Source organism: Polyodon spathula, chromosome 20 (assembly GCF_017654505.1).
Source record: "Polyodon spathula isolate WHYD16114869_AA chromosome 20, ASM1765450v1, whole genome shotgun sequence".
In the NCBI taxonomy this organism is placed as follows: domain Eukaryota; kingdom Metazoa; phylum Chordata; class Actinopteri; order Acipenseriformes; family Polyodontidae; genus Polyodon; species Polyodon spathula.
Window position 1 is genome coordinate 6,444,490 of NC_054553.1, and position 26,122 is coordinate 6,470,611.

The window sequence follows — 26,122 nt, forward strand, 5'->3', positions numbered from 1 at the left end:
GTACCCCTGGGTGGTGGAGGAACACTAAATTGGGAGGCAATTAATACAAAAGAATAAAGATAAATCGGCATTTAGAAATGTGTCAAATGCTGAACTTACATTACACACACACACACACACACACACACACACACACACACACACACACACACACACACACTCACTCTCTGTGAATATGGGGTTAGCTGAGTTATGAAATTATATTCTCAGAATAAACAATTCCCATAACTCTATTTATCCCTTATTTCCCCCCCAAAAAACTAAATAACACAACTAATGAAATAAAACAAACCAATTAAAAAACTTTGAGTGACAAGCCATTTTAAGGCCCGCAGAGATATTAGCAGTTTTTATTAGATACGTAAATCAGCATTTTAACCCAAGTCATCACACCATTGTAGTTTTTACCAATTCATCCAAACAATTGCATATGTAACTATTGTACTGAACATACATCATTCAAATAGAACCATTATGTAGCAAGGTTATGAAAACCATTGTGAAAGCAATTGCTATTTGAGAATTTTATCTTAAAACCATGAAAAATGCCATTGAGGGCTGCATCGTTTGTTTCCATTGCTGATGAAAAACTATTAGCAGAGCAAATAAAAGTGCATGTTTATTACAGTTGTGCTATAGTATGAAACCTTGCAACTCTACCTGACAAAGTATTTTGGACAGCATACAAGTGAATACACATTTGTAAAAAGATCCATTTGACCAGATAACCAAAATGTATTTAATAATTTGCATTCATATTCTAATCCGTTATGCATTTGAATTCCAGAAAGCAACCCATTCCTTCACCATTCAACAACAAAAAAAAATACACGGCATACCTTTAAATACTGAACTATAGCTTCTAAAATATTTCAAATTACATTCATAAATGCATCATAAATTATTTATACAGGAGCTTTGAAATAAAGTATCACCTAATTACTTAAAAAAATCCCTAGTCCCTGCTTTGGTAGCCAGCAGCTCCCCTCAGCGATGTTAGAGTGTGAAAATTAGGGAGGCAGAACTTAATGCCTGTGTGCTTCTGCCTTTAGACGGTCAAGCGTGGAAACAGGATACACCTTTCTGGATGGATAATTTTCCTTATTAAAACAACACAGCGGGAAGCGCAGCAGGGAGCACACTAAAACAAGGCTTTTAATTGTAATTTCCCTTGGAAGATTTTCCCAAGACAGTGCAGAGGCCAAGATTAATTCGAAAACCTGGCAGTGCAGTGCTGCCTCCATTCATGCCCTGCTGAAAGGAGACAGGGCCTGCTGAGAGCTTACGCACCCAGTGGGTGGGTAGGCATGGAGCTGAGCCACCCTCTTTCCATTTCAGCTTTCTGACGGTACTGGTTATGTTGTAAACACAAAGAGCACAAACAGAGATTTGAACGTTTTTTTTTAGTTTTTTTTTTTAGTTCCTCTCATGAGAATTTTTAAAATTTGAATTCCCTGTCACGGCACACATACTGCCGGGACAACATCAGCGGAAATCCACCTCCTTAATGCTCAAGCACACCAAGTAACAAGTCAATATTAGGCCTTGCAATGTCGCAAGCTTCATGCGAGACCCTGGGCTTTGTTTTTTTTTCGCTGTGCATCTCTATAGTATACAGTCACATGCATAGAATTATATTCAAACCATGTTTGGCTATACCTACCTTTACCGTGGAATCAAGCTGCTTTATAAGCGCATTGTTTCTTGCATAGCACACACATTTGTAAGCAGTATGTGTATGCCTGCCATTTTAAAGTATACAGAAGCCACCCCCCACCCCAACATTTTTTTGTTTTTATTTGCAACCTCAGTAGTTAATCAAATGTGTTCCCTGGAGACTCAACTTCTCTCCTGTAATTAATGAAATCAATGAATTACTAATTTCAAGTGTAGTTGACAGACAATACATTTTTCATTGAGTTCAATGCTACAGTAGGCCATTTTAGACAATTCCACAGAATCCTACATGTGAATAACTACAGCCTTAAATATCCATTTATAAAACACATTCTTTGGTCAGATTCTTTTTAAAATTTTTCTTTAGCAAATACAAGGAAGGCTGTTTTCACTAGTTTAAATTAAAAATACCATTTCCTTTTAATTAGAATCCCAGTCTGGGGCACGTTTAATAACCATTATCACATATAGCAGGGTTTTCATAATGATTTTAAAGCACCAGTAGTTTGAAAAACAGTTTCACTCAGACAGCTGACAATAACAGCTGGATGTCCCAGTCAGATTCTGAGTTAGACCAGAATGGGTCTGCAAAGCCCAATTCAGAAAGAAAAGAACTACCTCGTCTACAGGGCCCTGGATTATGTATTTATTTCACAGGAACATGCAAGGCCGAAGGATTCAAAAGGCATATCCACTACCCTGCCAGTCAGAATAATTAGGAAGCGTTATGAATAATGTAAATTGCACTAAAAGCACATAGTAAATAAAATCACAAACGCAGCCAAAAAGCAAAAAAAACAAACAAACAAACAAAAAAAAACTGCTGCAATAAAATAAACTTAGTTTCCCCCAACTTACCTTCTTCAGGGAAACAGTTAATCTATTTTTAAATAAAGCTAACTTTTGTAATCTATCCAGTACTTAGAATGCTGTCATTGATCTATGATTTATGTGATTTAAGCCACCTCTTGGCTGTAGCATTGGTTTCTGTCCAGGCAGCTGAGCTGAATACTAATCAGGGGATAAAATGTACGTTCAGGCTTTATCAGCGCAAGAGCCTCCTGAGAAAGCACTAAGACGCGACGAATGTGTGGCAGGCAGGTTACTTGCAGAAAGAGGCATGCAGTTCATAATAAACCGAATAGCAAGGATTACATCTTATAATTTATTTGCACAGCTTGGAAATCTAACATTTGTATACACAGTTCAGAAGACAGCACCTCAAGTCGGGTCCACAATATAAACACATGTTTGTGCTGCATTATTTACACTTGGGATTACCTGAATAGGATTTCTTTGCATATATATATATATATATATATATATATATATATACATACATATTATAAAAGTAAATATTTCCAGAGGTCTATGATAACTGACTAACCTATATATATTTTAAGAAAATTTAAAAAAAAAAATTATGTAAAACATTTTTGTGCTGTCTACTCCAGTTTACAGAAAGGGTATAGAAAATAAGTTTACCTTAGTCATCTAAGGGTGCTATTTTAAGTTAATTTTCTGCCAATATTTATTTTGCTTCCATTATTGCATCCTTCGTTATGTGTTAATTCTATCACAACAAATATTGCTCTGCATTTGCTCAGCCTCTAGCTCAGTGAAAGGTTGGATTCATAATATTTAAATATGGTACTTTGGTACTAGTCATTGTTATAAAATGTCTTTTAAATTTATGCCAGGAGAATTTTTTTTTTTTCATGTTTAAACCATGAACTATTGACATGATCAATGTTGAAGTACAGTGGTTAACCATTGCCAGATCATGCACCACATCTGAATCACGTTCCACTCATGCAGATTCTCTTCACCATGGGAGTTTCAAAACAAGGTTTCACAAAGCAACCAGCCATTGCTATACCACGAGTGACTATGAAACAAGCAAAGTCAGCAGTGGGACCAGCAAAGGCAATGGTTTATGATCTGTACAAATAGTGTAATATTTGCGGTTTAACAGGAATTTATGAGAAGGAGGTTCACTGCCAAAACATGCAATGTAAAATACTTTTATAAGTACAGTATATGAGCAAGGGGTGTCTATTTTTGTATTAAGATTACAGAAGAGCTAACAAAACTGGACCTGCAACATTCATTTCTAAAATGTTAGGACGATGAAAGCGGTCTGCTAAAAATTGGGTTTATTTAATGGATCCAAAAGGTCGAGGAAATATATGATTTCATTATTAAATTACTTGCAATAGGGACCCCCCTGTATTTCTGACTGTAAAACTTGCACAATTTGATGTTAGATTTTAATAACAGTGGCTTTATTTGCAGTACATTTGCTACTCATTGGTAAGCATAACCTATGAAAATATCCAAAACAAATTTCAGAAATCATCATTACTAGGTTTCTTTTGGTATTTGGTGTTGATGTCAATGCAGTATCTGTACACAATGCCTTTTCAGTTGATGGAGCTGGCTATTATAGCTGTAGAGACATTCTGCTGATATAGCCTGTGTTACAAATGTCAAGGCGAAAAATAACCTGTCAGCTGCACCTGAACCCAGGCCAAAGCACCCTAACACAGGGAGTATTAAAAATGAAATTAACCGCAATATTTGAGTATAAAATAAGACCCACTCAAAATGATTAGAAACACAAAAGCTGAGACCATAAAAATTTAAAAAATCCCATTTAAAAATGTGAATTTGCATGCTGTTTAAATGTAAGTGACTGGGAAGGAATCGCTAGGAATTTAGCTTCAGTGAAGACACCCCCTTCCCCTCTCCCAGTGTTTGGGCTATTGAAGTCTTCAACTCATCATTACTCACCGGGCACTGGGTTGGCCAATGCATCACCCGTATTACAAATGGATTTCACAATGTTATGTTTTCTATTTCTGCTAGCTATGCAAGTGACATGTATATTTCTCACTAAATTAGTTTTAAATGCAGACCAGAACCCAGAACAGCAGAGTTCATGTGTACTACTTTATGCAAAGTTATGCTCACATACATTACAAATCTGGCATCAATTGACACTCCCTTTGACAAACTTACTGGTATGGAACCAGCAAACCCAACTTCAATGGACTTTTCCATGTGGCTCGAGGATGCTGATGAGACGAAGATTATTAGAAAGATGAATAAATAATCCAATTTATTTTATGTCTCAAAATGTTTGGCTTGAATTTTATTAGAACATCAACATCATGGGCTGCTGACATTGCGGGGAAGGAGAGAGGAACAGCTGCTGGGAGAGGGGTCTGCGAGACAGGGAGCCCTACTGCGCAGCTGATCAGTGAAGCTCAGAAATAAATTCAAGAAATGTCCGTTTCTGTCTGTATTATACAACAGCATGAGGGAAAAAAAATTAAAAAGCTATGCGCTGACTTTGCATATTGATGTAAATCGCGGGACTGATGCACAAAACAGGATGCTGTGGGGCAGGAAAAAGTTCACTTAATATCGAGATGGGCATAAAGTTCGAAAGGTCAAAATAACTTCACCTTTAATTGATTTGCTACACAAAGAGCAAGTAAAAAAGTGGCAATTTTATTTGTTTTTTTTTTTTACCATCCCTTACCTTTTTATGATATTTACAATCGCTCTGTCTATTTCCCAGAGCTGTGAGTTTTATTGATTTGTTTTGAATGATGTTGGACAGTGCTTGGACAGCCCAACAACTTTTTGAAGTCACCAAAACATTACATTCCTCTTGAATTACCTGAACACACTATATCTGAAAATAGCTCTGAAACAGACTTTAATGTTATAAGTGTAAAAAAACTTGTCAGGATGCTAACAATGAAAAGAAAAATGACAGTTGCATTATTTAAACAGTTGTAGCAACACAAGGGGACGTAGAACGCTATATTTTTTGGAACCTCACTACTTACTCTTTTAACTATTGTGGTTGAAGGCAAGACACAACTATAGCAGTGGGGTTTGATGAGCCAAATGAACAGAGCTGAGCCTTGGGATGTGATTCTTCAATCACAGCTCAGCCGTTGGCTTTACTGAGAGATTCCCTAGACTTACAGTGCTGGTGGAACAGGCAGGCAAAGGTGAAAGTGACTTGAAAGACAAACAGCAACACAATCTGAATCTCAAGGGATGGGGGTAATTACGTGGATAGTGAATATAATAAATGATGCAGGGATTTGGTTAGGCTACAGTTAAAACACATTGTAGCTTACTATAGTCAAAGTACTATTCCAGTGATGTTAAATTGCAGCGTCATTGCAAAGAAGGGACAGTTACACTGAATCTTATGAACATCCCCAGATTTTTTTACTTTATTTCAAATTTTACATTTATTATCATATGTGGTATTCAATTACAGCATATTTTAATTTAAAACTGCATTCCCTTTGCTGTTCAGCCAATATGAAATGGCTTTATTGAATCAACCACTTTGCTACCTAATTAATTTATACAAACATGATGACATTAGGACACAGAGGCGTCTAGTCAATTGATCTAAACATTGGCGGACCTAAACGCCATATTGAATGTGAGAATGCTTATTGTCTTTCTGTCCGTGAAAATATGTAAAACACCACAAGTGATCCTATTCTAATTATCCAATAAATACTGCTTATATAGTTTGTCTTAACCCAACATTTAAAATAACCAAGGCACCAACCTGATTTATTAAAGTTACAACCTTAAATGCAGTACATCATCTTAAGCTATAAGAACATATCAAGTTTACACCAAAGATTAACTCCATAGAATCCCAGAGCCCAAGGTTATCTATAAATCATGTTATAAATCCATGTCTTTCACAGGAGTGTTTCTTAGTCACCTTACTGTCCAATTATTTATTCTGCCACTGTTTTTTATGACGGCACAAGGTTTTTTTTTATGTTTTATTTGTTTTTTTAGTAAATCAGGTCATATTTTAAAGTCATCTGCATTTAATTTCTAAAAGTGAATGGCTAGCACACTGCAATGAGCAAAAAGGCAAATATTTCGCTTTTGTGTCTGTGGGCAAAATAAGTCAATATAACTGTGCGAGGTGTGAGATTCATTGGGCGCCACGCAGGAAACACTCAATCAGCTGTTTCACAGATATACTCTGGGAGAAATTGTAACACCTTTCAATAAAGAAAAGAAAAAACGATTTAAGACTTCAGCATTAATTGAGTAAATCTTACCTTCAAGGCAAAGCTATTTATTGTGAGCTGTCTCCCTGCTGTCTTTGGGTCTCCCTTTGGATTGCTGTGATTATCTGACTGTCATGACTCCTCCAATAAGAAAAAAATCAGGCGAGCTGAAAACAGTTCTGCATATGAATATCTAAAGAATATACCAACACCCAAGGATATCTCTGACTGGGTTGCAATTCAGTCCTGATTGAATCAACCAATACCAGCTTTGGTTGAGAATTTTACACCACTGGTCAAACACCCTGGATTGTATCAACCACCAATTTCTACTTATCCTGAGATTCCTACTATTACTATTACAAAAAAGTGGTGCATCCAATTAAAGTGGATTCCCTGGTAAGGCAAACTGCTTTAGAATATCCATCAGTGGATTTTCTGGTGGGACTGATGGAATCATTCCCAATATTCTTGATGGCACTGACTGTTGCATCAGACCCCACACAGCTCAACATGTTGAACACTAAAAATAGATACAGCATTTTGTACTATAGTAAAGGTAGTCTAACATACTACTGTAACATACCCTGAATATGTAAATTATATGTGAAGCAAATAAAGATGCTACAGTAAGTGTCTGCCGACATTTTTTTCTGTCTTGATCTGTTGTGTAAAGCAGACCAAAACTAAAACTAAAATTACCCCCCCCCCCCCAAGAATTAACATCATAACCAGCACACTGACCATTGAATGCAAATTATGAACAAGATGATAAAGTGCATAAAATAATACTAATACAAATATATATATATATTATATATATATATATATATATATATATATATATATATATATATATAATGTTTTATTATGAATTAATAGTTTTGAACTTCATGTTTATTTGAAAAACTCAATCAGTGTTCAGTTACGTTTATCTGACCTATGTTTTCTAAAAGCGTACAGGTGTATATTACTTTACATTTAAGATTTGCGTCTTAATGCTTTTGGTTGAGATCCTGGCTGCATCATTTTCCAGTTTTGTAATTGAGCCAACTCAAACACTGGACGTCTGTCACCTAATTCTCCCCCTCAACTGCAGCTGAATGCTGCGCAGAGCGCAAGTGAGAGCTGAGATTGAATGTAATTTACAATCAGACAATAGAGAGCAATCTCAATCAAGTAAAAATGAGACAAGCAAATTAGGGGTAAGCTTGAGCTTGGGATGGTAGAGCAATGTATTGTAATTCCACTGCCAGCCACACCAACTAACAAATACATGACTCCTTTACATGAATAGAAAATCTGTCCACGTGCTCGCTGTCGCTAGAATGCTGAACTTGGAGATCTGCCTTATTTTATTCAATAACAGGTAAGCACATCAGGCTGATATCACAGTTAATCTTAGCTGACTATTAAGACTAAAAACACTGAAGCCTAGGCCAGCATATTTACTATGCCAAGCCAGTACTATAGAATTAGATTTGCAGATAACAAATGCATAAAACCTATAGCATTGTATGGCACAAAAATACTGACAGGTCAGTTATCCTCTTTGTTATTTAAAGCAATTCTCAGGGCTGATAAAGGACCAGTATCTCCTATGTAGAAACACATGCACATGCAAGCCCTTGGCTTATAAGTGGAAATGAGGCATTAGTGTACAATAGCGAAGTGTGAACTGATTTCTACAAAACTGGATGCGTTCGTTTCAAATCAAGGAACTGTCATGCAGGGATCTGGGAATGAATGCAAGCTGAGCATGCGAGAGATTTGGAATCTGAATTGGGAATTAAGATTCATTCACACTGAAGCTCCCCTAATTTATGATGCGATCCAGACCCTAGGCACAAACCCTAAACACACAGACAAACTCTTTCCCAGATTCTATATATGTCTGGGAAATATTTTATACTACTGTTTTGTACAACCAAGCCTATTGCTTTCAGTTGACCTTATGTAGACCTACCATATATTGTAATTAGAACTGGGTTCCTGATAAATATTGTATACATCAGGGGTAAAAAAAAAAAAAAAAAAAAAGCTATTCAATTCATCCCTGTTGATATCCATACATTTCATAGTCGTTTAATATAAAGCAAAAGTTTGATATTTTCACAAGAATTAAAATGCCCATTCCACAATATGATTACTATCATTTAGCATTACTACCAATAAGAACAATAATGATATCTTTATTTCTTACATTAACGTATGTAGTCTTTAAACAGAGTGGCTCTGTTTTTAGTTAATGCACTGTGCTTTAATGGGCTGCTCTGCACTATTACTGTTTTTGATGCCAACTCCAGTAACCAGAGATCTCCCCTTCATTAGAGACACATGAGTTACTCATTCCATCCCAGCCCCAGGCGGGTGAAATCATTTCTTGAGGAATTTCTCAAGTAATGACATCAGTTTTCTTGGCATGTTTAGTTTCAGCCCAGAGAATATCAACTCAGAGCTCTCAACCCCACTACTGAAAAAAAGCCCTGACTTCCAAACAGGAACCCGACATACTGGAGCAATTAAACTGGGAGGGAAGAACATATTTAAAATATAATATGAACATGATTGATGATGCTGTCAATACGTGCAATACAAGTTAATGTCAGAATAATTTAAAGAAAATAAATTATATAAATTGAAGCAGATTAAATAATTGCACTTCTCAAACTAATACTGTCACTGCCTGCTCTATTAGGCACCATGATTAGAAGGTTGTTGTAGAAACAAATAGTCTGGCAGTGTTCTAAGTTGGCTAGCTCTACAGCGAGCTACATCTATACTTGTAGCTCTCCAATACTGTCACAGTTAGGCAGCCAAAACATGAGCCGCACACAAATAACTTTTTTTTCTTTAAGGGTAAAAATGAAACAAAATATTATTTCTCCTTATACATATTTCTTTCTAGCCCAAGTTGATCTGCACACAATTTATACAAGGGTGATAGCTAGCCAAAACACTGTACCTGCAATTTTAAAATCAACTTATTTGTACCATAAGCTTTGGTTGTGCCACATTTCTGTGATTTAAATGCAGCACATTTTATTTATGATAGTTTTTAGAATTAGTTGTTTTCTTTTATATATATATATATATATATATATATATATATATATTATATATATATATATATATATATATATATATAGAGGGTAGAGGGTCGGTCAATGTAATCACTATCTGTTCGAGAGAGAGAGAACTGAAACGAAAGACGAGGGGAAAGATGGAGCGATTCTATATATATGTGCAATACCGTCTTTGCCTTGGGATTAAAAGCCCACGATTTACACACTTGCAAGCGCTTTAGAGAGTTGAAAGCAAAGATCATTCAAAATTAAGTTTTTTAACAGTGGTAGCTGCGGAACAAGTACTGTATGGTACCCCCAGTCCAATTCATGAACCCAGTAGACAGGCGGTCAAATTGATCTGCACTGAACTTCAACTGAGAGGTAACAGTCCCGAACTACGACAAATAGCGTACAGTAAAACAAAAACAATTAGTCAGAGCAGTGTAATTGCGATTCCATAGTTCGCTTCCTTTCTGTTCAATATTACATGCACAGCTTGAAATGTAGCAGCTGAAAATATTTTTAACGGCAAGACTACTGGTGTGGGGGTGTTGTTTAGCGTGTGAACGGTCATTAGCAAAATAGAGACCATTGCTAATTACACATATCGATTAAACGTGGGCGTTTAATACATGCAACAAATAGAGAACCATTTAACGTAAATAAATAAATAAGTCTGCCTGAAATAATAACAATAAACAATAGAACACAAGGCCTTCTTTAAGGAGGTTGCATACCTCTACATATACAGCACTACAGGATATAAGATATGTAACTGTTTTACTAATACGAACACATAAACCTAACCCTAAAGATTAGTTAACGCAGTTCTATGGAATTATCTTTTATTTACAGGTCTGCAACGCTGAAAGAGTTAAAATGCAGATAATATATCCCTCTGATGCTTCATTCTCTTCCTTCAAGTTGAATCTGTACATTTTCCTTATTAATCCTGCTTTCTTTAAAGATTACTGAACTGCTTATTTCTTTTTTGATTTCCCGGAGACTCAGCACGAAGAAACTAATAGTTTAAGAACTAAACAGAGCGTTGTTTTGGTGCCTCGCCAATTTGGCCCTTGCCAGCAATGTGAGGTTTGAAGAATAAAACTGAAACACCCCCACATTGCTGGGCGAAAAAAAAAAAAATCCTTAATCGTTAGTGAAAAGGATTAATAACGGTTATAATACATGTATAAGCTTGCATTGCCAAATACAATTGAAATTCAAATAGTGGAACTCTTTCAACTACTAATCCATTTACTTTCAGTGCTGATATTTTTAACAGTAGATTGTCAGCACCCAAGTAAACTGTGGTTGCTCTTTCAAGTATTGGGAGTGAAGTATTAGTACAGGAGACAACCTGTTGGTCTGTGATATTTACATTACAGGACTGTACATTATAGGGGCTGTATTGTAATTATTTCTGTAGGTTTCTTGATTGGGAATGCCATGTAAATAGTACACAAATTCTGGTCCTAATCAGTTGCGATAAGATTGGTTTCACTTCAATCCTAACCATCATGTTCATTTTCTGCTCTATATTGCTGGGTGAACTTCACTCTAATATGACCCTGTGTCTGCCTGCACCTTGCCATTCTCCACTACTGGATCAAAGTAAACTGTCAATGTAGAAGGGAGCAGCAGCAGATAGATTGCAGTCATTATACATAACAATCAGAACAGACTATTGTACAGCATAACCTAGTTTAATAATTGTATAATTGCATGTTTTAGTTTATTTACTGACTTAACTTGGGGAACCACCTTTCTTCCTTGTCTATTAATGATGGATGTTAGTGGGGCTGTTCATGCCGGCTTTGGGGGCTAATGTTATTATGTCTTGGCTTCTGGTCCAGAGACTAATGTGAGTAGAATTGAAACAAAACAAGACATAAACGTTTTAAAGATTGTTTTAAAATCCTATAGCTAGAAAAATAAAGTCAATATCAATGTTTATTTTTATTTATTTTTGTTTGTTTGTTTTGTTTGGCGGGGGTTTCAAATGGGCTGATTTTACAAGGCCTATTAATAAATTTAAAAAAATGCAATCAAATAACTTAGAGTATATATGCTGCCAGTTTTTTTTTGATTCGTCGTTAATTAAATTATGTAAATGCTGATAAATTTTATAAACCGTAAATCAATATTTTTAATTTTAATCTTCCAGAAATGAACAGTGAAAAATGAGAAAGAAAAGAAGAATTATGCTGATAAAGAAAAAAGGTGAAATATAAGGTGTATTTGCCTTGTTAATTTTACATCTATCTATCTATCTATCTATCTATCTATCTATCTATCTATCTATCTATCTATCTATCTATCTATCTGTCTATCTCTCTTGCTCATATATGTATGTATATATATATACACACACACACACACACACACACACACACACACACACACACACACACACACACACACACACACCATGTATGCTTTATGTTGCAAACTATTCATTTTACCTATTGTACAGTACTGTACATGAAGCCACTTAAATTCTAAATTATTTGGACACGCATGCAGGTTTGCACTATACCACTATTGTATTTGTACTTAGTAGACAGACTTTTAAAGAAACTGTAGACAGCTCATGTATCCGCTAGGTTATAAAAGAAATCCGGTTTATTACCAGGAAGGGACAGAACCCCAACTGTTAAGATAAATAAAATAATATTTTATTAGAAATGAAAATTGAAAAGATAAGCAATGTCGTTTGTTTCTTCTAAGTCTTGGGCTAGTCAAACAGAATATGAAGAGCCGTCTAGAGGAGCAGTAAAAACAAACAGCTGCCCATCACCCCAGCCGACGAGAGGGAGGAAGTCTTTGATACATCCCCTGAGGTCCCACAGTGAAATAACCCATCGTTTGTAGAGAACTCGCGTCCAAGAAAGGCTCTGGTTTTCGACGGAGATGCCAGAAGTTTGCTGCGTGAGCAAAACAAAGGTAAAGCGGTCGACAACTATGGAATAATAAAATCTGTGAAACAGGATATTGTGCCACATTGTGATATAGCTATGCTTGTGTTTTTCACAAGCATTACATTTATTTGATAAAACAACCATTTATTTTGTGAATTGTATTTTACTGGTACATACATATTGTCATAATTTGGTGTGAAAAAAAAATTGAGGCTATGGCCCCCTTCAATTGGTTATATTAACTATTGATTTATTGTTGTTTTACCTTGAGCTTGGCGCCCCCTGGTGACCATATATTGTAATAGAGATAACCAGGAACAGTGTTTACCACGAAAAGGTAACATACCAATACCAGATTTGAAAGTACAAATTGAATTAAAAGATATTAAAAAAAAAATTGTTGAACTAGAAGTAGCTACGAGGTGCTTTTGGTCGGAGATCATGACCTCTATCACGAGTCACAATTTATCAATACACAATGATCTGTTTCACCTGTACTTTCTGGACTGGACACCTGGTCACAGCAACTGGGCCTTAACCAATAGACACCCCAAACAACCAACAGGTAGACATGGTTTTCAATCGCTGCAGATTTTTATCAATAGACGAGATAGTTTTCATAGTCCAGATCGACAGATTCTTGTTTTAACGGTCTTTCAGAAAAGTAAAAGAAAACCTAACATTGGTATACCAATATAATACCATTGAAAACCAACGGTAGCATTAGGAATCAATATTGTAAAATGGTACAGTAGCACAGGTGCTGACTAGGTACCATGGCACTACATGTATTACCAGTCTATATTAGTTCATAGCATTGTGGTACCAATTATTATTTTTTTTTTAATAAATCCTCCAGTTCTGTAAATCCATGCATGGAAAGTGGTAGAGATGTCTAATCTGGATCACAGCTGGGTCTGTGCGCTATGTTTTTATGCATATTGATAACATGTCATACTTTTTTTTTTCAGAATTGACACCTCTCCCTGTTAAGAAAGACAAGAAAAGCGATTGTGTAATGTTTAACGATTCAGCAGTAAAAAGGTTCATTTGTGCTGTGGTCTTCAAAAAAAAGAGTGAGAGAGAGAGAGAGAGAGAGAGAGAGAGACAGAGAGAGAGAGAGAGAGAGCGAGAGAGAGAGAGAGAGAGAAACCTGTCACCATGTAATTTTAGAGTATGACACTAAACTTGTCAAGGAGACAGTTGTTAAACTGAATTATTGCTGACTTGCTGAAAAGCAGCTCTTACCAGATGCAAAGGCCATCTGCAGCGCTGAAGTGGCACGAGGTGCTTTTTAATATGTGGTCCTACTGGTGCTTGAATTGAATGGCTGTGGCATAAAACCAAAGCCTTGACTCATGCAGCATGAAGCAGCGAGGCAGAACTGATGAGAGTCAAGGAAAAATTGTCAATCTGTTGCTGTGCCCATAATGAGAACACATCTGTAGGATATGCACGCGCTTTCACCAATACCATTAGCATGTACTAGTGACAAGATTAATACCACCCTCGTTCTCCTGGTTTGGGTGCCCGGTGGAGTGCTCTTTTTAATCGTTCTGGAGTTGTGTGAATGATGATATCTGTGGCACGTTTCGGCAGACAATGCAAGCTAGTGAGAGATCATGGGGATTATTAAACCCTGCTTCCGTTGCTTAATGTCCCCATGTGTGGTGGAAACCGTAATCAGTATTGAGAGTATGACGGTATATTGAAGCCATCGGTGCTTTCTGGTATTAAAGGAATCCCTCCTTTGACTAGGTAAATAATGCTCTGCTAGATAAGACAAGATAGCTCGATAGCTCGAAATATGCACTTGTGCTGATAGCTTCCATTTTTAATTGCCACGTTGATGTTCTGATAGGCCATATTTATATGCTATCAGTGTTGCACATTACAGTTTACTAGATAGCTGATAAAAATGGACCATTTCCTTATTAATCAGTGATCTGTATATTGGCAAACTACTGTACTTTCTTTGAAGCAAAAAGCTGCTGTTTATTAAATATTTTGTGAACTGCCAGCTTCAGTATGAGGAATACTCTTAAATGCTCTTGTAGCAGTTTATTGAAAATGTATGTTACTCTTAGGGAAAATAGTTTTTTAAATAAAAGTTAGAACCGATTTAATACAGATCATTTCAAACACAAACTAAACAGGATCCAGATATTAAAACCAAACAGTACTTTGGGTTAAAGGAAAAAAAAAAATATTGTTGTATAGTTTGGGTGCCCATAAAAACAGCCTGCAGCACTTTTAAAATAATCAAAATATTTTCGTAGGTAATAGTATTTTTATTTCTACTTCCACATGATTATGTTGTATAGAAAAACTAGGACGTGTCCTATACTTGAGTCTGAATGCAAGTGAAGGTTGACTTTGCAGATTGACAGCATTTTAAATTGTTACATGGTACTGGCCTGACAACAATGCGGTTTGATGTTATTAGTGTAAAGACTGAACTGTATAAGACCTTTTAAAAAAGGCCTGTGTATTGTATTGCCCTTGTTATTCTTGTGCCCCCTATGAAACAAGTCCTGGTACATCCCAAGGCAGCAATAAACAGCAGACATGACTAGTGATTTTTGTGCCCCCTCTCTGAACACACCACACTCACAGAGAAGTGACCCCCATTGAACAACACTGTCAGCACCCCTGATCTGTAACACTGAGTCTATTGTATACGCTATCCGCACATGGCTGCTCATACTGCCTGCTTAATGGACAGTAGCTCTCCATAGGGAGAGTGAGTGTTGAGGCAACAGTATGTTGCATCATTTCAGCTGCATCGAAATTCAGTCGTGCTTGAGGGGCTTTTTTTTTCCTTTCCTTTTTCAAATATAGTCAGCAGCAATGAAGGCAGGAATTCAAATGCAAATCAAGTACAGTAGTGGAATAAAAAAAAAAAAATTCTTTAGAGGCTACCAGAACTCAGGGTGGATTCAATCAGAAAAACAACTGCACTGCCTTTTGACCTGCTCTTCAAGACAAAGGTGACACAAGAACACCACACAAAAAAAGACCAAACACAAAACTGCAGTAACATTGAATTTACACACCGTTTGGGTGGAAAATACTTGTATGATGAACTTTACAGGTTAGTGGTGAGACAAAGACATGGGTTAAATCCATCATTAAATGACCTTCAATGGCAATGCAATGTCTAATGGTAGCACAAGGGAAGTTAGAATGGTACCACAGAGTTATAAACGTCATATTTTGGCATACCAAATAACCAATACATGCTGCATTGCAGTGCTGTGGACTCATATCTGTACCACTGTTTGTTTCCCAAATCAGTTGTGTTGCTTAGTTATATCGGTTCTGTTCGTGTTTTATTTCAGGATACATTTTAATGGTATTCCAATGGTATAGTTTCCTGTAAAAGGAAGTCATAGCAATTGAATCTTTGGACTACAGAACTGTCTTGCAACTGCAGATTATTGGAAGTTATACCGATAACAGCATTTTGCTGTTCCTCTACCACTGAACTAGTGCCGTTAAACTTTAAAGTTTGCTGATGTTTGTGTCAACTTGTCTTTCACGGCAGTTTAACAGTTTGTATATGCATATGTTTAAAAGCCTAAGGATCAAGTTTGCCCATAACGTCTCAGCTGTTGAACTCAACCACAACGCAAGTCACTTAAATATTCTGGTTCTTAGACCTAGAAAAGCTCCACCACCCCCATTGAAGGAGCTGGGGTTTGGCTGTCTGCAGGGCAATAAAGGGGTAAATGACGATTGCTCATTCAAAAAACCAACAACAACAACAGCAAAAAAACGTTTTGCGCAGTAATAATAAAGCCTCACCTCATTCTCAAAGCCCCTCCCCCCTTTTTTCCAGCAGCTCATTCTTTCAGTATTCAGGGTTCTGTTTCTATTCAGGGGGATTTATGCATCATTAGATGTGGACAAAGATTCGGCAACAGTTTCATTCACAGCTCTCCTTCAAGGGTGGTGGGTGTGGGAGCCCTGCAGCGTGGGGATTACTATCAGGCAGCACAGGGCTCGGGGAGAAAGGGTGCCGGGGGAAATGAGGCAAAGTTTCTTAAGAAGCGACCGTCAAGCTGTTAGTGTTAACCCTTACAGTGCCTGTTCTCTCGGAAGCCTTCTTTTAGCATGGTAACGTTACTTTCCCTTAAAGTTACCTGTGCATTTTGTACTTGGCACATATCACTACCCAGTAGTGTCATATGGTAACTGTGCTATTTTTTTTTGGTTTGCATGCAATATCTGCACAAGAAAATGTAATTTAACCACTATGAACCTTTTACATTCAAAACCACTGTTACCCAACTTACTGCTGTAGGTATTATTTACTGCATAACCGATCATGTCTTTGCCTGGCATTTACTCTCATTTATTTACTTGTACAGTGATTCCTAGTAAACTGTCCACTGGGTAGTTGCTGCCCATGTCCATCTTAATATAGAGTAATGATGCTGACCACAAAATGCTACTTTAAGTATGAGCTATAGTCTTGGCTTTAGCGGTACAAGTTTTCTTGAAATCCTCAAGTCTGTGATTTGTGAGTCTTAATTATGAAGAACAGGATATCCAAGTCTCTTGTGAACACACAAGCTTTTGAATATTTATAAGTCTGAAAAATGAAGTTCTCACCACAAACAGAGTGCCGATAGTTGAGGTTTATTTCTCAGTGAAAGACTTCAAGGTTGCAAATGCTTGGTTTATATAATACAGCGCATCAGAGTGAAATAAGTATTCAGAGACACATGACTGCTTACACGGTATTGATTTGAAAATTACATTACCCAACCCCATCTTCTCATTCTTTTGCTGTCTATCAAGACACACACACACACACACACAGACACACACACACACATATATATATATAGATAGATAGATAGATAGATAGATAGATAGATAGATAGATAGATAGATAGATAGATAGATAGATAGATCTAAGGTGTTTTGGGGTCCGGAATGAACTTCACTGCAGAATTCTGTCTCCACCTTCCCTAAAGGAACGTGATTTTGGTCTTACTGAATAACAACAATGTACCACCAGAAAAGAACAAGGGGCTAAAGGTGGGAGTTTTGCCTTCAGTCCATCTTTGAACAGCTTCAGTGTCAGTATGTTGTTTAGCCTCGTGATGTGCTAAACATTAGTGGCACTCACATTACATTGTTTGGAATAAATATGGTACTCCAAACATTCCGGGAGTATCCTTAATATAAGTTTAAAAGTTTTCTCCATATATTTCTATAAATATATATCTACGCTCAGAAATTAACTGGGGGGATTTCTACTGAATACCTTTTAATGGCAACGTTTGAGAACTGTGTAATTTTGTTGTAGAAATAAAGCCGCTTGCATCAGGTTTTGGTTTTGATTTACCTTCATTTTTTAATCCCCAGCTCTCCAGACTTGCCCCCCCCCACCCCCCCCTTGAATATGCAGTCGTCAGCTGTGCTGTGCTGTGCTGTGCTGTGCTGTGCTGTGCTGTGTTGCTCAGTTGGGCTGGAATAATGAGACCCACAATCCAGCAGCTCCCCCTCATACTCCCGGAATGGAAGGCAGCAAGCAACCAGGAAATATAAGCACATATGGATTTCTTTGTCTAGCTTTAGCATACTAATCTGAACTGGGGAACATGTCACACATTATATAAGGTCAGCTGCAGAAATATTTACCAAACAGATAGGCTGGCAGACAATATGGGGTGAAGGAAAACCTACGAAGTTCATAGCACTTCATCTAGATACTGCATGAAAGACAAAGAAAAAGACAAAATAGCAATTTTCTTACGTGCATTGGCCTTAACAAACACCAACCCGTCTCCTCTCTCTTGGACTAATCCTTCAGGACCGTCTGCTCGGAATGTTTTCCCTTCTTTGAAATGGGATCTTCCTGATTTTTTTTTTCTTTATTTCTTTTTTTTTCTTTTTTCTTTCAGGCTTGAGCCATTAAATACGGGACAAAAATATCTTCATATTCTTCTTTGTAATGCTTCTTTAATGAAATGTTGCCTGCTAGGAATACATATGCCAATGCAACCAAGTGGACAGAGTTTTGGGAAGGCCATAGTGTGGCCAAGTGGGTGGGACTGTGAGAAAGTGCGGTCTAGTGGTAAGAGCCGAAAGACTTGGAGGCAGTTTGGTATAGAGTTTAGTGAGGGACAGGGAAGCAGTGCGGTCTAGTGGTAAGAGCTGAGAGACTTGGAGGCAGTTTAGTATAGAGGTTAGAGGTGAGGGATTCAGAGGCAGTATTACTCATTGTTAGACCTAATGCTGAGAGGAAGTGTGACCTACTAGTTTGAGATAAACAAATAAATGCATGTCCTGTTAAGAAATACATTCAAAACCTTTATTTTATTGGAGTATAGTGTGAAGGCCAAAGTCATGTAAATGTTCTAGTTTGTTGGACAACCCTTCCACTGTTTCTAACTAAGGTTACATAATAAACTAATAGCTCCACTGGAAATATTTGTGATTTACCTTTTCTTAGATACAATGTAATGATATTCATGTATAAGTACAATTTCAGTTTGTATGTAATTATGTTAGTTCATAATGCTCTTAAAATAATATGTCACAAAACCAAAGTTATCCAGCATCCTCAAATGCTAGAGTGGCATTTACCTTATAGGTACCTCAAGTTCACACAAAATGATTTTGAATTTACAGACTCAAACTTCAGCTGAAATGATTCCTGAACTTGACATTAGGCTGCTGAATTAAAGCCACACACAAAAAATTAAGGTATTTCTATAACTACATTGAACATGAGGTTTAGAACAACAGTACTAATATGTGCCTAATGAGTGTACATTTCAGTTAATAAATGCGACCTTTCTGTAAAGACACGCTTGTAGTGGAGTTCGACATAAACAGAGCTCACAGGGACCTGAACAGGAGTGAGGAACAGCTGACTGTCATTAAAAGACCATCAACAAACACCCTATCCTGGGCCTACATGGTTATAAATGGCATTGTGTATTTAACACAGCAGGAGAGGGAAGTGTGCAGACCATTTTGGCTGTGTGTGGTGTTGCATTGCTGTTTATATGTAAGCACTGTATGATTGACAGGCAACAACAAGAGGAGTAGAATCGTCTTGTTTTATTGTTGCGTTATTATAATTAATAACAGTATACTGTTGTTTTATCAAATAAAAAACAAATAAACCACATTATTATTATTATTATTATTATTATTATTATTATTATTATTATTATTATTATTATTATTAATCTTGGTACATTAATATTGATAACTTATGTATTGCATAATATAATTATCAGAATAATAGTCTTATTATTATTATGTTGTTTTAATGGTGGTTATTGTTAAACATAATACTTAAAAGTTTAATATTTTCAAAATATAAAAAGTGTTTCTAGAAAACATCATCATTAGTAAATTAAACATTTGTATTAATATTATATGTAATAATAATGTTATTACAATATGTATAGTGATTCACTACATGTCACCGGAATAATAATAATAATAATATTATTATTTATTATTATTATTATTATTATTATTATTATTATTATTATATATTATTAATTCTATTATAAGTAGTATTATTTATTGTTATTCCTATTAATATTGTAACATTACTAACAACAACAACAACAACAACAACAACAATAATAATAATAATAATAATAATAATAATAATAATAATAATAATAATAATAATCCTATAGATCTCCAATCTGTGAATTAGTTTGCTCATAAAGAGACAAAAAAAAATAAATCCTAAATCCGCTGACTCCTCCAGTCTGTGAGATTAACAAAGGCGTTTTGCTGCGTCTTCCAGTGACTGACTTTGACTTGTCCCTCAGAGCCTCACAGAGCTGCCTCTGGCAGCTGGGCTCAGCGCACAGTCTTTCTGAGGCTTCATTTCATCCTCTCGCACGTCCTCACAAAGAGCTATTCATCTCACTGGAGATAATCCTCCCCCTGGTGGCCAGATGGTAGGAAGCTTTAGGGCCCCAGAACACTCACTCTAGAAAACAGTGGTACAAATCGTACAAGCTGAAATAATAAGGAAAACATCTTTATCTAAAGCTGCATATTACATTAACTGAATTAGCATGTTGCTGTTTTTGAACCCAAATTCAATTACTGCATTATCAACTTCTGCCTATTGCAAGGTTACCTTTCGTTCTCGCTCGCAGCCTGCTAGACTTCATCCACACAGAACCCTGTCAGTGCAGTGTTGCAATGCCACTCTCGTCTTCTCAAAAACAAATGTTAATTATCCGCAGTGTAATGCACTTTAGAGAACTCGGATTAGGAACATTTTCTAGTGAGGTGTTTGAAAGTGTAATTTGAACAGTGGTTTCTAATATCAACATGGCACTAATTGTGTTCTTGAACACCGCACCAATATGTGCTGGTTGACCCAAGTTTGCATTATCGTTAACACAATAAGCTGAGGAGACGTTTAAACAGGCTCTTGTCCTGTTTGACTAGAGATTGAAATGAGTTAGAATATAAAAGAGCTCATTTAAAAAAAAAAAAATTAAAAAAATAAAAGAAAGCACACACTCACATTTTGTACGATTGCAAAAAAATGTCCCCCTTTTGAAATCCTTTTTATGTTTTTCATTTGTAATTTCATACAAACTTTTTTTTTGCCATAGATATTCTCATTTCTGAGAGCAAAATAGCAGATGTTATACTGGTATCTAAATCCAATACTAATATTATTATTACAACTAGTTTGATCAGACTTTATTAGATACAGATTTGCTTAAATCAGGGGGTTTATTATGGTTTTAATCTACAAGGGCCGATACTGATGTGGTATGTTAACTAACTGGACTGAACATATACAACATTTTGTGAATTATAACTGAACAAAAAATGAAATGTGGACTGGCTGCTTGAAGTGCTTGGAAAAAGTGCATCTGGGCTCAGCGAAGGGCTCCAAAGGCCTGGAAGGCCGTATTTGGCCCCTGGGCCTAAGTTTGGATACCTCTGACCTATGAGCTATAGCCTGGCGCCAATTCAGACACTGAGCTTTGATGTGGGATTTTAAAATAGTATTCCCTGGCACAGCATTGCAGTGCTGCAGCCACAAGAACAAGGCATCTTGTTTATGAGCTCATAAAACGAAACTCTAGAGGCCAGTGTGTACACTGTAGATGAATCTGAAGGCGCTAATCCCTCGGACTATGTGTTTTAAAGCAATGGTTTAAGAGCTAAAAAAAAAAAAAATGTCCCCTTCTCTGTCAACCTTCTGAATGGAAAAGGAGATGTGATTTACTATGTGCATTATTTCACGGGTGGATCCATTAAAAATGTCAAAATATTGTTTACTTTAACGGTATGTTTCGTATCAGGTATCCCCCCCTTCATGACAGTCTTGACCCGCCCCTTCATGAAAGTCTGGCTCCGCCCCTGAATTTAGGGCAGCAGTGGTCACTGGCAGTTCTTAAAAGCGAGTAAGGTAGGGTAACCATTTGGCTCCAGTTTCAGCAGGTCAGATTGTTTTTTAAAGGAAGTGAGGTACCATCTTATATTACTATACATTGCCATTTCTGATACTAAAGACAGCATTTTAACATTTACAATTGCATTGGTAAGGCTGAGTTCAGAATGATTTATTGTCATTTTACTATTTTTTGTTCGATATCCAACTAGAAAACACTTAAGCGGAGTGTATTTTTGGGGTGGACATGGTTCTGCACAAATAGATTTCAAGTACTCCCCCTCGGTACCCAAATAGCCCACTACTTATTTACTGCAAGATGTATATTGTACCACAGGAATTACATAAGGAAATTCAATAACCCGCAAGTAGCTTTATTTTGCATGTAATTGGACTAGAGTTTAAGTGCTAGAATATTTGAATATGTTTTTATTCAGAACTTGGTTCTGTGGCACACACAGGTGAATTGTAAGCCCATTCTAACTGTTGGTTTGTTTTTAAATAATAGTGCGGGATACTAAACAGCTGAGAAGTTGACCCTATTCACAGTTGAACCACCTTTTCTGTAAGCACTGCTGAGATTAGCCCTAAATGGGATACCATTCTTTTCAATGGTTTCTCTTTGTTTGCTCTTCAGCAATGTAATTGCATTCCACACAAGCCCTCGTTCTAAATTCAATTTATTGGATAATTACGGGATAAAATTTCCATTAAAATAAAAAATGATAATATATTAAAAAAAAAAAAAAAAAAAAAATCTGTTAGGCAAACAGGAAATGTACTTTGTCTCCCAGTAAAACAAAACCAATAAACACAGCCAAGTTCTCTAGTACCGGGGCTGTTTCTTTTTGAAGCAAATTAGCAATACTGTAATCCATGAGCAGGGAAGATAAATCGCAACACTTGTGTGTAACAGCCAAAGAGGTGCTTTATATGCTTAGCATCTGCATGAAAGTGGCAGACTTTGATAGAATCTTTTCTTTGGAAACCGGCAAGATCAAAGCCGGGCCTCCTTCTATCAATATCTGTTTAATTATAATTAAGCTTGTTTCTTGGTGTGTTAATCAACAGATCCATGCAATAAAATTGTAAGTATTTAATCGCTTAGAAGACGGAGTGGAGGAACCATCAAAGAGGCTGCTTTGAGTGGATCTAAACTGTCGCTTCTCTTCTGAAATGAACCACCATCCAGATAACACAAGAGAGCCTTACTGTAGTCCAGATTTAGTATAAAGAATGCTATTGGATTCTATAGCAGCGGCCAAATCATCACAGTTTCTAAATGACATTTGTCTGCTGGAACCTGCAGCTACAGTCCCAACTCTCAGTTGAAAGGGATACAAATGTATTTATTTTTTAAAACTCCTGTTCTTCTTCTTCATGTTATTTATCTTCAGGGGTTTAAATAAACATTATTTATCTTCAGGGGTTTAAATAAACATTATTTTGATTGGTTCCTAGGTACCTAGCCGTACTTGCCCTGGCAGTAAAGAAAGAAGAAAAATCAACCACAGAAAATACAGAGTAAGAATATTTGAAATTTGATTGAAATATGGCCGTACATGGAAGAAATCTGCTGTGCCCAATTATTGCCTTGTGTTTCTCATAGAGTACACCATCAATCAATTTACATAACCTTAAGTGTCCTAAAACATTCAATTAACAGATAATAAAGTTGGTGTTACTGGTAAACCCATACCCTAATATTACTAATAAATTAACAGTTTATCTTTAATTACCGCAGTATGACTGGAATAACAAATTCCTGCTGCTGGTACACTTTGGTAATATAAGTCATCATGTTGTGTGCAGGATGTCTGTTATTGTATAAGCAGGGATGGAAATAAGACTCCTATTGCATAGCAGTTTCGCCCATTACAGGTTTTACTATGAGTTTGATTAGCTGCAGTGTATAGGTAACAAGTTCAGGTGTGTCTGATTTTAAACTCATAGTAAAACCAGGAATGGTTCAAACTGCTATGCAATAGGAGTCTTATTTCCATCCCTGTATAAGTGTTGTCATCTTGTACAGTTTGGGCGAGAGGACAGCAAAGTCAGCCAGGTCTGGCTGCTTTAAAAACTGCACAAAATGATGTTTCTTAAAATACAAAAGAAACTTAGAAGAAACTAAGTTGTACCAACGAGGACAGAAGGTATGATTAAACAAAAAAGTTTGAATTGTGCTCTATTTGCTACTGTATGCATGTGATGACATCTGTACACTATATTAGTTACCTTTAAAAGCTCATGTTGAATATGTCAGCCTCTTACATATTGCTTGAATAATTTTATCAGTTTGATAAGACACCATTTGGGAAGAAATACTCTTTTTGGCTGGTTGACAAGAGCTTGCACATGACATTCCAAACCTCCAGCTGCTACAAGCAGTATCAGGAGCAGGGTGTTTTAGCTGAGTTTTAGCAGTGACAGGGTGACAAGAAGGTTTCAAGGATGGAGAAAGCCTGTGCCTTCAGCTGAAAGCACCCTGCACATAAACTGGAACATCAACAGGGTTTTTCTAAGTTGCACAAAGGAGTAAACTATGGAATAAATGAGTTACTGGTCACCCCATAATCATGTTTAACGTTCAATTCAACATAACTATGCAAAACTTCAGCTTTAAAACCACTTCTAAAAAGTGTCTTGCCATATTACCAAACAGGATAGCTTAAAAGCCACCAAGTGATTTATCAAGTGTTTGCAGACCCTGCTGGATAATCAGCCCTTAAACAAAACATCCTTTGGCAAACAGTTTTATGATAACGTGGCTTTTTTTCTCCCTAGTTGTTCTAATGATTTTGGTTTTTAGATCTCAGAGGGATGTGGTGAGCGCCGGTGCTGGGTGACAAACACGCACAATGTCAATTAGCCACTTTGTTTCAACGTGTTGCGCTGCCTGCCGCACTCCCCAAACTCATCAGGCCAGGGAACGTGAAGGGGTTTCTATGCGTCCGCTCAAAGGAAGTTGAAAAGATGGAAACCTACTGTAATAGACTTGGGAACCGATAAGGAAAATGACAACAGCGTCAAACCTAAATCACAGTGTAATACAGAATATTTACAGTTTTCAGTTTTTAATGAATGGATGTATATTCAGAATATAACATTCCAGTTAAGGGGAGGATGTTGGGAGGGCCAGGTTGTACTGCCCTTGTGTTTTTCTCTGAATGTTACTTGTTCTAGTGAATGGACAAGGCTCTATCATTTATCAACTATCATTTTTTCCAGGCTGTACTGCAACATTCTTCTTTTTTTCATGTGTATCGAATCCTATGTAAGTCCAGTTTCACAGAACATCAAAAGGAAAACTAAATACTTCCTGTGGAGGAAAATTATTTAATTCTGGCGATATACTATAGATATATGTATATATATATATATATATATATATAGTATATATATATATATATATATATATATATATATATATATATATATATATATATATATATATATATATATATTATATACTGAATATGAAATGCCTTTTAGTCAGCAACAGACAGTGATTACATCAGCTAAGGGTAGCAGTTAACCCTCAAGCTTCTGGACAACATTACACCTCACCCCTAGGTTCTTTGATAGCACTGGCTCTGTTTTGATCTTGTGCTACACCCTAACTTATTGTCCTACTGAAAGCTTCTGGTATCACAGACACCAGACACACCTTATTTTCAAGCTTGTACAAACTCTATAAATATCAACTGCAGCCCCACTTGTGTTAACAGTCTCTTGTAGAGTCTTCCCTTGTACACTGATTAAAATATCTACAGCTGACTATAAACCTGAATCCTGAGTTTCTTTGTTTAGCAGAGAATAAATCCACCACACGTCAGGAGGAGTTTTATTCTTCGGCTTTCTGAAGATAAACTTCAAGAAGTTATACATGCAAAAACATGCTAAAAATACAAAAATTGTTGAATAATAAACACTTCTCTTTCAGTAATACCTCAACTCCAAAAACAGCAATAT

General features: G+C 36.5%; 2 long non-coding RNA genes across 2 annotated transcripts in view; one reads left to right on the forward strand and one right to left on the reverse strand.

Moving 5' to 3' along the window:
• The window catches only part of LOC121295243, a 60,370-nt gene extending 41,238 nt beyond the window's left edge, over positions 1 to 19,132 (reverse strand). The window contains exon 1 of the long non-coding RNA XR_005946891.1: positions 18,509 to 19,132. This is a non-coding gene — a long non-coding RNA (uncharacterized LOC121295243). The remainder of the gene's footprint in view (positions 1 to 18,508) is intronic.
• Positions 11,998 to 18,146, forward strand: LOC121295242. Its single transcript, XR_005946890.1, has 3 exons — positions 11,998 to 12,040; positions 12,548 to 12,763; positions 18,118 to 18,146. It is a non-coding gene; the product is annotated as an uncharacterized LOC121295242 (long non-coding RNA).
• Positions 19,133 to 26,122: the final 6,990 nt, after the last annotated feature.